Source organism: Ovis canadensis, chromosome 3, assembly GCF_042477335.2.
Source record: "Ovis canadensis isolate MfBH-ARS-UI-01 breed Bighorn chromosome 3, ARS-UI_OviCan_v2, whole genome shotgun sequence".
In the NCBI taxonomy this organism is placed as follows: Eukaryota; Metazoa; Chordata; class Mammalia; order Artiodactyla; family Bovidae; genus Ovis; species Ovis canadensis.
Window position 1 is genome coordinate 179,109,845 of NC_091247.1, and position 13,880 is coordinate 179,123,724.

The 13,880-nt window shown below is 42.3% G+C and overlaps 1 long non-coding RNA gene across 1 annotated transcript in view; it reads left to right on the plus strand.

Moving 5' to 3' along the window:
• The window catches only part of LOC138437619 (uncharacterized), a 30,932-nt gene that overhangs the window by 1,832 nt on the left and 15,220 nt on the right, over nt 1-13,880 (plus strand). The window contains exon 2 of the long non-coding RNA XR_011256040.1: nt 1,155-1,285. This is a non-coding gene — a long non-coding RNA (uncharacterized lncRNA). The remainder of the gene's footprint in view (nt 1-1,154; nt 1,286-13,880) is intronic.

Genomic DNA, 13,880 nt, shown 5'->3' on the forward strand with positions numbered 1-13,880 from the left:
AGAGCCGGGAATCGCGTTCCCTTTACTTCCTCTAAACAAGTGGCTCCGTGCCACATTAAACTTTCCAGCTTTAATCATTTAAAAATATATAGCTATGTTTTATTTATAAAGCTCCTACTGTTGGGCTGCATATTTTCACATTTCTGGAGCAAATAAGGAAGTAAAAACAAATGAAAGACTCCAAATTATTCCAAGTGTAAGTAAGCAATACCACCCTAGGATCAGACAATCTGGCTCGAATTCCAACTCCCTCTCTTACTGGCATGTGACCCTAGCCAAATTTCTTTATCTCTGGGTAAGTACTGTAACTACCTCTGAGATAGGAGTAATAGTAGCCACTTCTTAGGATTGCTTGGAATTTACTTAAAGTAAATGCACATAGAAAGCCCTTAAAAAATAATAATAATAACAAACTTGGCCCATTAACTTAAGATCTTTGTATCACATGAATTTCAATCTCCATCAAACTTTTTATTTATTTTTAAAGTTTTTATTATTAATGTAGACCATTTTTAAAGTCTTTATGGAATTTGTTACAATATTGCTTCTGTTTTATGTTTGGGTTTTGGGCCCTGAGGCATGTGGGATCTTAGCTCCCCTACCAGGAATCAAAACCACACCATCTGCATTGAAAGGCGAAGTCCCAAACATTAGACCACAATGGAAGTCCCCTCCAACAAACTTTTTTAAACTGTTATTTGCTAAAAAGGAGTAAAGTTGGCCTATGTTTTAACCCCTCCCTTTCTTTATGATTATCCATAAAGTGGAATTTTAGGAGTGAAATCATGTACTCAAAGGTAGAAAATATAAAAAAGGAAGAATAGAACTGGAAGTATGATGAATCCACACACTGGATGATGACTCAAAAGATGCAAAGATGACTGACTACTTTCCCTGAATTCCTATGGTATTATTTCAGTGCCACTGATCTAATCTACATACTTAATTCAGAGTCAACAGATTATCCAGCTCCTTCTGTCCACAAGCACTGTGCTAGGAGTGATGGGGCTACAAAGGTGAATAAAGCACTGTCTTTCCCCTGGGAGCTACCACTAGGAGACAGGAGACCCAGGCCACACCCCCTCTGCAGTTGAATGCCAGTTACCCAGTCTTGACCACCTGTGTTCTCTGTGCCTCTAAAACCTGTGTTCCAGAAGCCTCCAATCAACATCCACCAGGTTTCATGGTCACACGGTGAAAGAGAGGGATGTGGATCACAATTGAATGCCTAAGAAAAGACCTTCTCTGGACTAATCTTGACTTTGTATTACAGGCCAAAGGACAGGTAATTTGACTTCATTCCTTTTCTAGTCCATGGGCATCCCTGGTGGCTCAGACGGTAAAGAATCCGCCTGCTATGAGGGAGACCTGGGTTCGATCCCTGGCTTGGGAAGATCCCCTGGAGGAGGGCATGGCAATCCACTCCAGTATTCTTGCCTGGAGAATCCACTTGAACAGAGAAGCCTGGTAGGCTACAATTCATGGGGTCGCAAAGAGTCAGACATGACTGAGTGACTAAGCGTGCACATACTTTCCTAGTTCGTACACCACAGCTGCCCCTTATTTATACCACCATATATGAGTCATAATTCGGCAAACATTAAAGCAGAATCCCTGGCTCAATGAAGACTCCTCAGTTGGATTGTACTTTATTGCTTTAATGAGACCTAATAAATCCCCATGATGACAGTATCTATTGTATTACTAGTATTGTCTCTGTTTCCAGCTTCCTGGTCTACTCTTGCCCTGTCCTCTCCATCCATTCTCAGCACTGAGGGCCTGGAAGGGTCCAGCTTCGGCTTCCATCTCCCACCTCTGATATCACTCTAGGCCCACTCCCACCTCACCACCTTCTAGACACACTGGCCTCAGCTCTGCTCCACACCCACCCACCCACACACACACACACACACACACACACACACACAGGCTCTAGCCTTGGGGTCTTAACTGGCTCCTTTTCATCTTTGAGGCCTCATCTCTTCAAGAAGGTTTTCCCTCACCATTGACCTCTTTTAAAACCCCACTCAGTTACTCTGTATGATCATAGAGAGCCATCCAGTCATATCATAATAATATTATTACTTTCATTCCATTATGCTTAGCCTCATTGGATTACCTTGGTTGTTGTCTATCAATATATCCAAAATGGGAACACTTCTCCTTCCATCTGCTCTCACCAAGGCAGCTGCAGTGACCTCCTAACTTGTCCCCCTGCTTCTACTCTGGCTTACACAGCAGCCAGAGTGATCCCACCAAAATGGATGTCAGATTCTGTCACTCCTCTGCTCAAAACATCCTCCAGTACCTCCCCATTTTCCCCAGAGTAAATGACAAAAGACTCTACAGTGGCCTTGCAAGCAGAGAGTGACAAGTTTGTACATTTCAAGTTGAACAAAGGAAAAGACTAATTGCTCTTTGGCCATTAAACAAGCAACACCCAGAATCTTTTTTAATCAATCAGTGACAACCTCCCAATCATGGCTACTGCTAACTTCAGGAAGTTAGCCAATCAGCAACAGGCATACTTCACTAATCCTCTTCCTTCTTCAGCTAAAGGCCAATTCATCTCTGATCAGTCTAGCTTCTAAAAGTTCCAGTCTCTGAACCCTGCGCTTCCTGAACACTATATATAAGACCTTAGACTTCTCTGTTCAAAGATACTCTGCCTTATAATACAGCTGTCCTTTGCTTAGCCAGAAATATATTCATCACTTTTTATTTCTGTCAGATACGAAGATCGGGCTTCCCTGATAGCTCAGTTGGTAAAGAATCTACCTGCAATGAAGAAGACCCCAGTTCAATTCCTGGGTTGGGAAGATCCCCTGGAGAAGGAATAGGCTACCCTCTCCAGTATTCTTGGACTTCCCTTGTGGCTTAGCTGGTAAAGAATCTGCCTGTAATGTGGGAGACCGCTGGGTTCGATCCCTGGATTGGGAAGATCCCCTGGAGAAGGAAAAGACTACCCACTGTAGTATTCTGGCCTGGAGAATTCCAAGGACTGTATAGTCCATGGGGTTGCAAAGAGTCAGACACAACAGAGCGACTTTCACTTTTCATGAAGATTGGACCAGATTTCCTCTCTACTCCCCCTCTAACTTTTATATCCTATTTTCTCCTTTGCTCACTCCACTTCCTTTTATCTTTATTTATGGCAGGAGCACTCCTACCTCAGGGCCTTTGCATTTGCTATTTCATCTGCCTAGCACATGTTTCCCTCTGATAACCACACAGCTCACTCTCTCACCTCCTTCTATTTCTTTGTGACACCAGCCTTTTCTCTTATCTAGAAACTGTAATACCAGGGCCTTCCCTGGAGGTCCAGTGTTTAAGACTCTGCACTTGCAATGCAAGAGGCATGTGTTTGATCCCAGGTCAGGGAACCAAGATCCCGCATGCCCTGGGGATGCAGCTAAAATAAATAAATATTAAAGATGCAATTCCAGTTCCCTTCCCCCACTCTCTCTTAACTGCTTCATTATTTTTTTCAGTAACACTTTATCACCTCTGACATCCTATAGAGCTTCCTTATTTATTTTGTTTGTGTTTTGTCTGTCTCTTCCTGCTAGAATGTAAGCTCTATGAGGACAAGGAGTCTTGCTTATTTTGTGCATCCCAAGCACGTAGTAGGTGTTCAAAAATACTTCTTGAGTGAATGGATTTTTAACATTTCACTGTATTACATTATAGACTCCTTGCGTGCAAAGACCTTGTGTTTACTTCTGTATAGTCAGGGTCTGGAAGAGTGTCTGCACATAGTAGATGCTCCAGAGATATGTATGGGATGAGTGAATGAGCAGACGTTGGATAACACTACATGGATGGCTAATATGGTTCGATTTTTTATTTTTCAGCTTTGCAATGGTGCAAAAGCAATATACAGTCAGTAAAAATTGTTCTTCAGATTTTGAGACTTTTGTTTTGTTTTGGCTGTGCAGCTTACAGGATCTTTAGTTCCCTGATCAGGGATCAAACCCATGCCCCCTGCAATGGAAGCATGGATCTCTAGATCCATGAACCTAGAACTAGTGGTTCTAGATCTAGAACCACTAGACTACCAGGGAATCCACCAAATGTTGAGTTTTGATCATTTTTCAGGCTGATGGTATTCATATTCTCAGGATGCTGGGCAGAGGCAGTGAGCCACAGCTTCCAGTCAACCACAAGATCATGAGGGTAAAAACCAGTACATTCACAACCCCTCTGTCCCCACACAGCCATTCTGCTTTTCACTTTCAGTACAGTATTCAATAAATTACATGAGATATTTAATACTTTATTGTAACATAGGCTCTGTGTTAGATAATTTTTCCCAATTATAGGCTGATGTAAGGGCTTCCTGGGTGCTCTTCACCAGGTGTGCTGGTGGTAAGAACCCACCTGCCAAAGCAGGAGCTGTAGAAGACACGGGTTCAATCCCTGGGTCAAGAAGATCCCCTGGAGGAGGGCATGACAACCCACTCCAGTATTCTTGTCTGGAGAATCCCATTGACAGAGGAGCCTGATGGGCTACACAGTTCATAGGGTCACACAGAGTCGGACATGACTGAGGCAACTTACCATGCACACATGAAGGCTGATGTAGTATTCTGGGCATGTTTAAGGTAGGTTAGGCTAAGCTGTGATGTTTAGTAGGTGAGGTGTACTAAATGCATTTCAACTTACAATATTTTCAGCTTCCTATGGGTTTATCTGGATATAATGATGTAACCCCATATAAATCAAGGAAGATCTGCATTTTAATTGATAAAATAAATGACCCTGAAATTACCAAAGCCATATGTATCATTTCTCTCCAGAGAAACAGAGCTAATAATCATATTTTAAATTCCTCAAGTTACTATGAAGTGTTCATCAAATATTCAAAACATATTCATCACTAGTTCTGCATGGATTAGATAAAGTAATATATGAAGATGATTAAAACATCCTTGATCCATCTGAAAAAGATCTTTCTCTGTTCTAGGGCTGCCCAGGCCAAGGACCAGTGGGAAAATTGACAGAAAGGAAAGCCAGAGAACAACTATTTCTCATTTTGTTTGCTTTCACTTAAATTGTTGTCTTCTCTGAACCGGTGACCCTGTCTGCAGTCTCTTTTTGATCTATTTACTATGACAGGTTCAGATTAATCTTCCTGAAACCCAAGTATTACCATGTTATTACCTTTTAAAAATCATGACAGTAGTTCCCGCTTTCAGCATGTTTACTGCAATTGGGTACTCTAGTCATTCACACGTGTTTTCTCATTTTAGTCACACCATGACCTTGTGAAGTAGGTATTATTATTGCCATTTAAAAGAACTGAAAGCAAGCTCAGAATTTAAGAAACCCAGACATGACACAGCTAATAAGTGGGGGAGCCAAGGCTAACACCTCCTCTTAGTCTCACCACATTGCAAGTTCATTCTGACCCCAATCTCTCTTATAAAAATCCTGTTTATAAGATCTGAATAGACGATCCTCTATGAAGATGTTTAGATGGGCAATAAGCACGTGAGGAGATGTGCAGCACCATTAATTATAAAGGAAATGCAAATGAAAACCACAATGTGAGTCTACTTCACAACCATTAGTTTGGCTATCATAAAAAACAGCTAATGACAAATGTTGTTGAGGATGTGGGGAAATCCTCATACACGGAGCCCTCATACACTGCTGGTGGGCATGTAAAAGGTGCAGCTGTGGTGGAACTGTTTGGACAGTTCCTCAAACAGTTAAACATAGAGTTAACATTTGACCCAACAATCAACCCCATTCCTAAGTGTATACCTAGGAAAAATAGAAAGAAAAACAAATCTGCACAAAAACTTGTACCTTGAAGCTTCATAGCAGTATTATTCATATAGCCAAAATGTGGAGATAACTCAAATGTCCATCAACTGATAAATGGATAAACAGATGAGGTGTATGAATATTATTCAGCCATAAAAATGAATAAAGTTCTGACACATGCTACAACCTGGATGAGCCTTGGAAACATCTATGCAGAAGAAGGCAGACCCAGAAGACCATAGAGTATGTGATTTCATTTATAGTAAATGTACAGAAGAGGCAAATCCATAGAGACAGAAAGTCAGCTGGTTGTTTAGAACTCCAGGAGGGGATGGGAGAATAAGGGGTGACAGTTACAGGACATGAGGTTTCTTTTGGGGTGATGAAAATGTTCTAAAATTGATTGTGGTGATAGTTGCACAAATCTGTCAGTATACTAAAAACCATTGAATTGTACACTTTAAATGGTTAAATAGTATGGTAGGTAAACAGCATCCCAGTAAAGCTGTTATTTAAAAAAATCCTACCCACTGTTAAAAATCTTTATGTGTGAAGTGCATACAGATTGATAAGAAAAACACATATCTCCAACAGAAAAACAAGCAAAGGGCATAAAATAGAAAACTCACAAAAGAGAAATACAAATAGCTAATAAACATGTGGTGCTTGGGGGAGGGGAGTTTCCCCTCAAATCAAATGAAGAAGTGAAAAAGCTGGCTTAAAACTCCACATTTCAAAAACTAAGATCATGGCATCTGGTCCCATCACTTCATGGCAAATAGATGGGAAAACAATGGAAACAGTGACAGACCTTATTTTCTTGGGCATCCATCACTGCAGATGGTGACTGTAGCCATGAAATTAAACGATGCTTGCTCCTTGGAAGAAAAGTTATGATGAACCTAGACAGCATATTAAAAAGCAGAGACTTGACTTTGCTAACAAAGGTCTGTCTAGTCAAAGGTACGGTTTTTCCAGTAGTCATGTATGGATGTAAGGGTTGGACCATAAAGAAGGCTGAGCGCCAAAAATTTCATGCTTTCTGAATTGTGGTGTTGGAGAAGACTCTTGAGAGTCCCTTGGGCTGCAAGATCAAACCAGTCAATCCTAAAAGAAATCAATCCTGAATATTCATTGGAAGGACTGATGCCGAAGCTGAAGCTCCAATACTTTGGCCACCTGATGCAAAGAGCTGACTCATTAGAAACCACCCTGATGCTGGGAAAGATATAAGGCAGGAGAAGAAGGGGCCAACAGAGGATGAGATGACTGGATGGCATCAACAACTCAATGGACATGAGTCTGAGCAAGCTCCAGGAGTTGGTAAAGGCCAGGGAAAACCTGGTGTGCTGCAGTCCATGGGGTCTCAAAGAGTCAGACATGACTGAGTGACTGAACAACAATCAAATAAGCTAAGAATTGTACAACAAAGATGAAGATGTGGTGAGATAAGTGTTCCCATACATTGATGATAGGAAACGTTCTAGAAAGCAATTAGTGAGTGTGCGTCAGCAAACTTTAAGATGCTTTTACCCTTCTAGTCAATAAATGAATCATAAGGAAATAATTTGTAATGCAAGTAATAGTATATTACCTAATAAAATAATTTTGTAATGCAGGTTATATTATCTAATATGATAATTAGGTAATAAGAGATTCAGAAGAGCTCTGTCAGTAGTAGAAGAGCTATATGGTAGGCAGACTCTAAAGTGGCCCCCGTCCTACTGTATAGCATAGGGAACTAGATCAATATCTGTGATAAATTATAGTACCAAAGAATGAAACATAAAATGGCCTGCAATGATCCCTACTTCCTGGTATTTATACCTTTGTGCAGTTCCCTTCCCTGTTTACTTCCCTGATGGTCCAGTGATTAAGACTCCAAGCTTCCAGTGCAGGGGATAAATATTGATCCCTGGTCAGGGACCTAGGATCCCACATGCAGCCTGGTGTAGCCAAAAAATGTATAAATTAACCTCCCCTAGCTTGTAGGCTGGATTTATTGATTTGCTTCCAGTGAATAGAGTGTAACAGGTAAAATTAGATTACAAAAAGACTGAATTCTATCCTTTCTCTCTCTCTAATAGATACAGAGATACGTAGATAGACATATAAATAGTAAATATAGAGAGGTTTGTATATAGATGAAAAGTAAAAGTGGAAGTGTTAGTCACTTAGTCATGTCTGACTCTTTGTGACCCCATGGACTGTGTAGCCCACCAGGTTCCTCTGTCCGTGGAATTCTCCAGGCAAGAATACTGAAGTAGGTTGCCATTTCTTTCTCCAGGGGTCTTCCTGACCCAGAGATCGAACTCGGGTCTCCTGCATTGCAAGCACATTCTTTACCGTCTGAACCACCAGGGAAGCCCATTGTATATCAATATTTATAGCTATATTTATCTATCTACCTAGAGAGAGAAAGAGAAAACTTATTTCTATAGCTGACAGCCAGCAAGAAACTGAATTCTGCCAATGGCTATGGAAGCTTGGAAGTGAGTCTTCCCCCAGTTGAAGTTTGAGATGACTGAAGCCCACCAGCTATCTTGGTTGCCACCTTGAGAGTGAGTGAGTGAAGTCGCTCAGTCATGTCCAACTCTTTGTGAGCACATGGACTGTAGCCCACTAGGCTCCTCCATCCATGGACTTTTCCAGGCAAGAGTACTGGAGTGGGTTGCCATTTCCTTCTACAGCCACCTTGAAAAGCCTGAGCCAAAGCCACTGCCAGATTCCCACCCCATAGAAACTGTGAGATAGAAAATGTTTACTGTTTTATGCCTTTGAGTTGTAGGGTATTAATTTGTCACATAGTAATAGTTAACTAATACAGCCTCATTGTCTAACAGACTGAAAATGCTTAAAGTAGGTGAAATAGTATGTTACACTGCTGTTAAACATCTGTTAAAGAATTTTTAGTAACACAGGAAGATGTTCAGATTACAATGTTGAGAAATAAACTCCAAAAAGATATACAATATGATTCCAAATTGGAAAGTCTATATTTGCATGAATACTTCCAGGGAAAACCTGCAAGTGAATATGTTAACAGTCAACAGTTTTCTCTGACACAGAATAGTTGTTCCTCACATGCGTGTGGATTTCAGTTAGGGAATCATTCAGTTCATTTCTACTGAATATCTACAATGTGCCCACCAGCCCCAAGAACATCTTGCTCTCATAGGGAACAAGACCAAGTCACTGCTCTCCTGAAACATGCTTGATGAGATAGCTCATGGAGAGATAGAGAGATGGAGAGTAGTGGATAGACTGTCAGATACATTTTAGAAATAAAACATTTTGGTGCCAAAAATGTGTATGAAGAAATAGAATTTTCTCTTGGGTGGTTGGCCTGAGTAGCAGGGGAGAATTCTAGAGCTGGACTGCTTGGTATGCAATCATGGTGTAATAACCATCAGCTGAGTGACCTTGGAGGCACAGGCTACATAATCTCTGTGTGCCCCAGTCTTCTTATCTGCAGAGTGATGGCTTTCTCATCCATTTTAGAGATAGCAATATAACTCTTAGATTGAGTTGGGGGGCATGAGTTAGTATAAAGAACTTAAAAGAGAGCCTGACGCGTTGAAGGTTGGTCAAAATCATTAGCCATTATTATTTTATCTATTTATTTTTGGCTGTGCTGGGTCTTCGATGCTGCAAGTGCTTTTCTCTAGTTGCAGAGATCAGGGCCTGCTCTTCATCGAAGGGCACGGGCTTCTCATTGCGGTGGCTTCTCCTGTTGCGGAACACAGGCTCTAGGACCCACGAGGCTCAGTAGTTGTGGTATGTGGGCTCAGTGGTTGTGGCATGTGGGCTCAGTAGTGACAGTTCCCAGGCTCTAGAGCACAGGCTCAATTTAGTTGTGGCACACTGGTTTAGCTGCTCTGAGTCATGTGGGATCCTCCTGGGCCAGGGATCAAACTCATGTCTCCTGCATTGGCAGGCAGATTCTTTACCCCTGAGACACCAGGGAAGCCCAGTCATTGTTGTTATAATTATTGAGATGGGGATGACTGAGAATGAAATCAAAATTAAGAATAACTATGAGTACGTAATATAATTGACAGTTATTAATGTTCTTTTTTACAGTGGAATCAGACCATCTTTAAAGGTTATCTAGTCTGCTCAGTTATGGGAGTAATTTATATGCTATGTGATCATTAACACGCATGTCTCTGTGGATTTGAGGTGCTTGGGGGAAGGAATAAAAGGGCAGTGAATTTTAATAGGCATGTTAGGGAGTGGGCCTACAAGAGAGGTGTGATGAGGCAGGCTGAGCCCTGGAGGGGAAGGACCTGCTGGAGGAGGTAACCTGAGGGGGAGGAAATGGGGAACCACAGACCTCCCTCCCACCTCTTGGTGCAGGACAGCTCCTGAGGATTTTCAGTGGCCCTAGGCATCGAAAAGATTATGGTGCCATGTTGCTCACATCTAATTCAAAATTAAAAGGAGACTTTATTGCAAAATACATGGATATAAGTCCCACAGAGTTTTAGCTTTCTCCCAAATGGGCACTCTGGGATGTTTTTTAATATTAAACTCTTTCCAAATAATATTTCCCCTCATTTTCTGATATCCTTGTTTTGCTGGTCCTTAAGCACATTCTTGGTATGCATAATGGTTCATTCCACCTGGGAAGTTTGGGCTACTGACCTCCCCTGCATGCATGCTCAGTCATGTCTGACTCTCTGTAACCGCATGGATTCTAGCCTGCCAGGCTCCTCTGTCCATGGGATTCTACAGGCAGGAATACTGGTGTGGGTTTCTCCTCCAGACGATTTTCGCTACTGAGGGATCAAACCTTGGTTCCTGCATTGGCAAGCAGATTCTTTACCGCTGAGCCACCAGGGTAGCCCACTGACCTCTCACTCATTGACATTTGCCTGGCTACTGCTTACATATCCTCCAGAATTTAGTGTAGATATCACCCCCTCTAGGAAGCCTTCCTGATCCTCCAAGTCCAAGCCTTAGAATTATATTCATCTCAATATGCCCTCCTGTGAGTGTAGATTCTGCGAGAGCCCAAGCACGTCCACCTTGTTCATCACTGCACCCTATGACAGTGCCTGGCTCAGAGGTGAATGGCAGTTTACTAAATGAACAGATTATCTAATGAGTGACCTCACCCCCCAACTCCCTCACTGCCTACAAGCCCCTGGACAAAGCTAACAGGCCAGCTCTGTGCAGGTTACTCTGATGGGACTCCAGGACCCTTGAAGTTTTCCTGCCTCAGAGCCAGAGACCCACCACCATGCCTTTGACTTGACTCTGACCCAGTCCAGGGAGAACCCAATGCAATCAAAGGATACACAATTATGAGCTAAGACTGAACCAACATAACTGAATTTTCTGCACCTAGAGTGATAAGGTTTTCTTTCTTTCTTTATTTTTTTTTTTGTAAGGCATTTGTGACTATAATCTGGGAAATCACCGAGTTTTATGAAATGTAAAGGGAAGGATGCTTAGCGGCTCCTTCCAACTTGGCACCTCCCTCATCTTCATTATCCTTCTGGGAAATAGGGTTTTCCTGGCTGCAAAGACTCCTCCCACTTGTGTTTGCTGATAATCAAACTTACAGATTCATTTGCACAATTGTGAAGACATTCTAGGCCTTCTAGCTCCAAGATTGCAAACTCCTACCCAGCCAGTCTGGTCTCTGGAGGCAGCACACATACTTTTATGTCACTTAAACACCTGATTCGAAGAACTGACTCATTTGAAAAGACCCTGATGCTGGGAAAGATTGAAGGTGGGAGGAGAAGGGGACGACAGAGGATGAGATGGTTGGAGTTGGTGATGGACAGGGAGGCCTGGTGTGCTGCAGTGCATGGGGTCTCAAAGAGTTGGACGGGACTGAGCGACTGAACTGAACTGACAGGTACAGGATTTGGATCTTGGAGCTGGGAGGGAGGAGTTTAAGTCATTTGGGAACAACTTCTGTCACTTGCCCCAGGCCCCACCAATCCCAGGCTTCTACCAGACTATTCCTTACATTTTGTGACCTGCCTGACCTCTGAAGACAGGTCTTGGTGTTGGCAACTGATGCTAGTTCAGCCTTCAACCTATCCCGAGTAAGAGTGCTTGACTTTAAGGAGAGCAAATGTCTACCTCTGTCTGGTGTCAAAGCTGGGAGGAACTGGCCTGGCAACCGCCTGGCCCCCAGCCCCATGGAGACAGCCAACACATACACACACACAGAGAAGCCAAGAAAGGTCTCAGCTGGGCTCTAGTTTCTGGTTCACCAATCTGTCTAACTTTTTGCCAGCTTAGTACTGGTCATCAACTTAGTACTGGCTGGTTCTTTTTTTCTTATTTTTTCTCTTTATTTCTTTTTTTTTTTTCATTGAAGTATAGTTGATTTACAATATTGTGTTTCAGGTATACAGAAAACTGATTTGATTATACACACATGTATATACATACATTCATTTTTTTCTGATTCTTTCCATTATAGTTTATTACACGATATTGAATGTAGTTCTCTGTGCTATACAGAAAATCCTTGTTGTTTGTCTATTTTGTGTATGGTAGTGTGAATCTGCTAATCTCATACTCCCAACTTACCCCTCCGCTTCTCCTTCCCCTATGGTAATCATGGTTTTTTTCTATGTCTGTGAGTCTTTCTGTTTTGCAAATAAGTCCATTCATACAATTTTTAGATTCCTCATATGTGTGTGTGTGTTCAGTCGTGTCTGAGTCTTTGTGACCCCATGGATGGTAGCCCACCAGGCTCTCCATGGAATCTTCCAGGCAAGAATACTGAAGTATGTTGCCATTCCCTACTCCAGGGGATCTTCCCAACCCAGGGATCGAACCTGCGTCTCTTGTGTCTCCTGCACTGGCAGGCAGATCTTTATCACTGGGAAGCCCAGACACCTGGGAAGCCCAGATTTCTCATATACATGATATCATATAATATTTGTCTGTCTCTGTTTGACTTACTTCACTTAGTACTAGCCGCTTTTTGTCCCTTGAAGTTAAGTCCTGAGTAACACACCCTGTGTCTAGTATGATCTCAGAGGTAATAACCACAGAGGGGATGTTGATTTTGTTCTTTGTGATACTGCCTGCCAGCTCCTTTCATCTGAGTTAATATATACAGTCACCTCTCTACCACCCCAGGTGATATGTAATGCAAAAGAAATCATCACAAAGCTTATAATTAGGGAGATATCATATCCAGGAGAGAGCCATGTGACAGGGCAAGTACAGAGAAAGAAACAGCCAGAGGAATAAAAAAAGAGAAACACTGGGAACTGGACTTTCACTTTTCAAGTTTTCAACTGAAAAAAAAAATTTATGGCACTAGTATCAAAGTTTAATGGGTCTAGTGTGATCATTTGGAAAACTATTTGGTACAATCTCTCACCTTATATCTTACACGAAATTGATCCTCCTATTCACAGCTCTCCCAACTGACAACTACCCCCCACCACTCCACCAACAACAGAGCAGGAATCATGTGCTCACCTTTGTCCTGTCGATTATTCTAAGGATCTTAGCGCTGTAATCGTGGCAGGCACTTGGGAAAAGTGCTGTGTTGATGTGCTGAATAGAGCAGATGTGGCCTGTGCATATAGCACGTATGTCTCTGCCGAGCGCACCTTTCCATCCTTCTTCAGGTAACATCGCTCTCCTTTAGTGACAAGTGCTTGTCCCCCACTCCAGCCACGTGGTCTGAGTGGGTGGGGCCAGTCAGGTGCTGTGGGTGCTGGACACAAGCTCAGCAGGCCATGGTGCCTCAGCTCCATAGCCACAGCAAGTAGCTCGGGGAGTGGGTTCCACCCAAGTCAGGACAGACAGGACCCTTTCTTGGAGTTTTGAAATACAGCTGTAGGGGAAGAAGAGGCAAAGAACTTTCCTTTCCTCATAGGTGGTGAAGCTGTGACATGACTGAGAGTTCTCAGCAGGCACCTCTCTTGAAGTATAGAAAATACTCTTCCACATAAGAAATGCAGAGAAAATAGAATATGAGTTCAGTTCCTGAAATCCATGCTTTCCTGAGGCTGAACAGTTATGTTTCAATTTGGAGAACTACTCCAGGATCCAATAAATTATCCCACCTTTCTTTTTGTTCTTCTTACATGAGTTTGAATTCAGTTTCTGTTGCTATA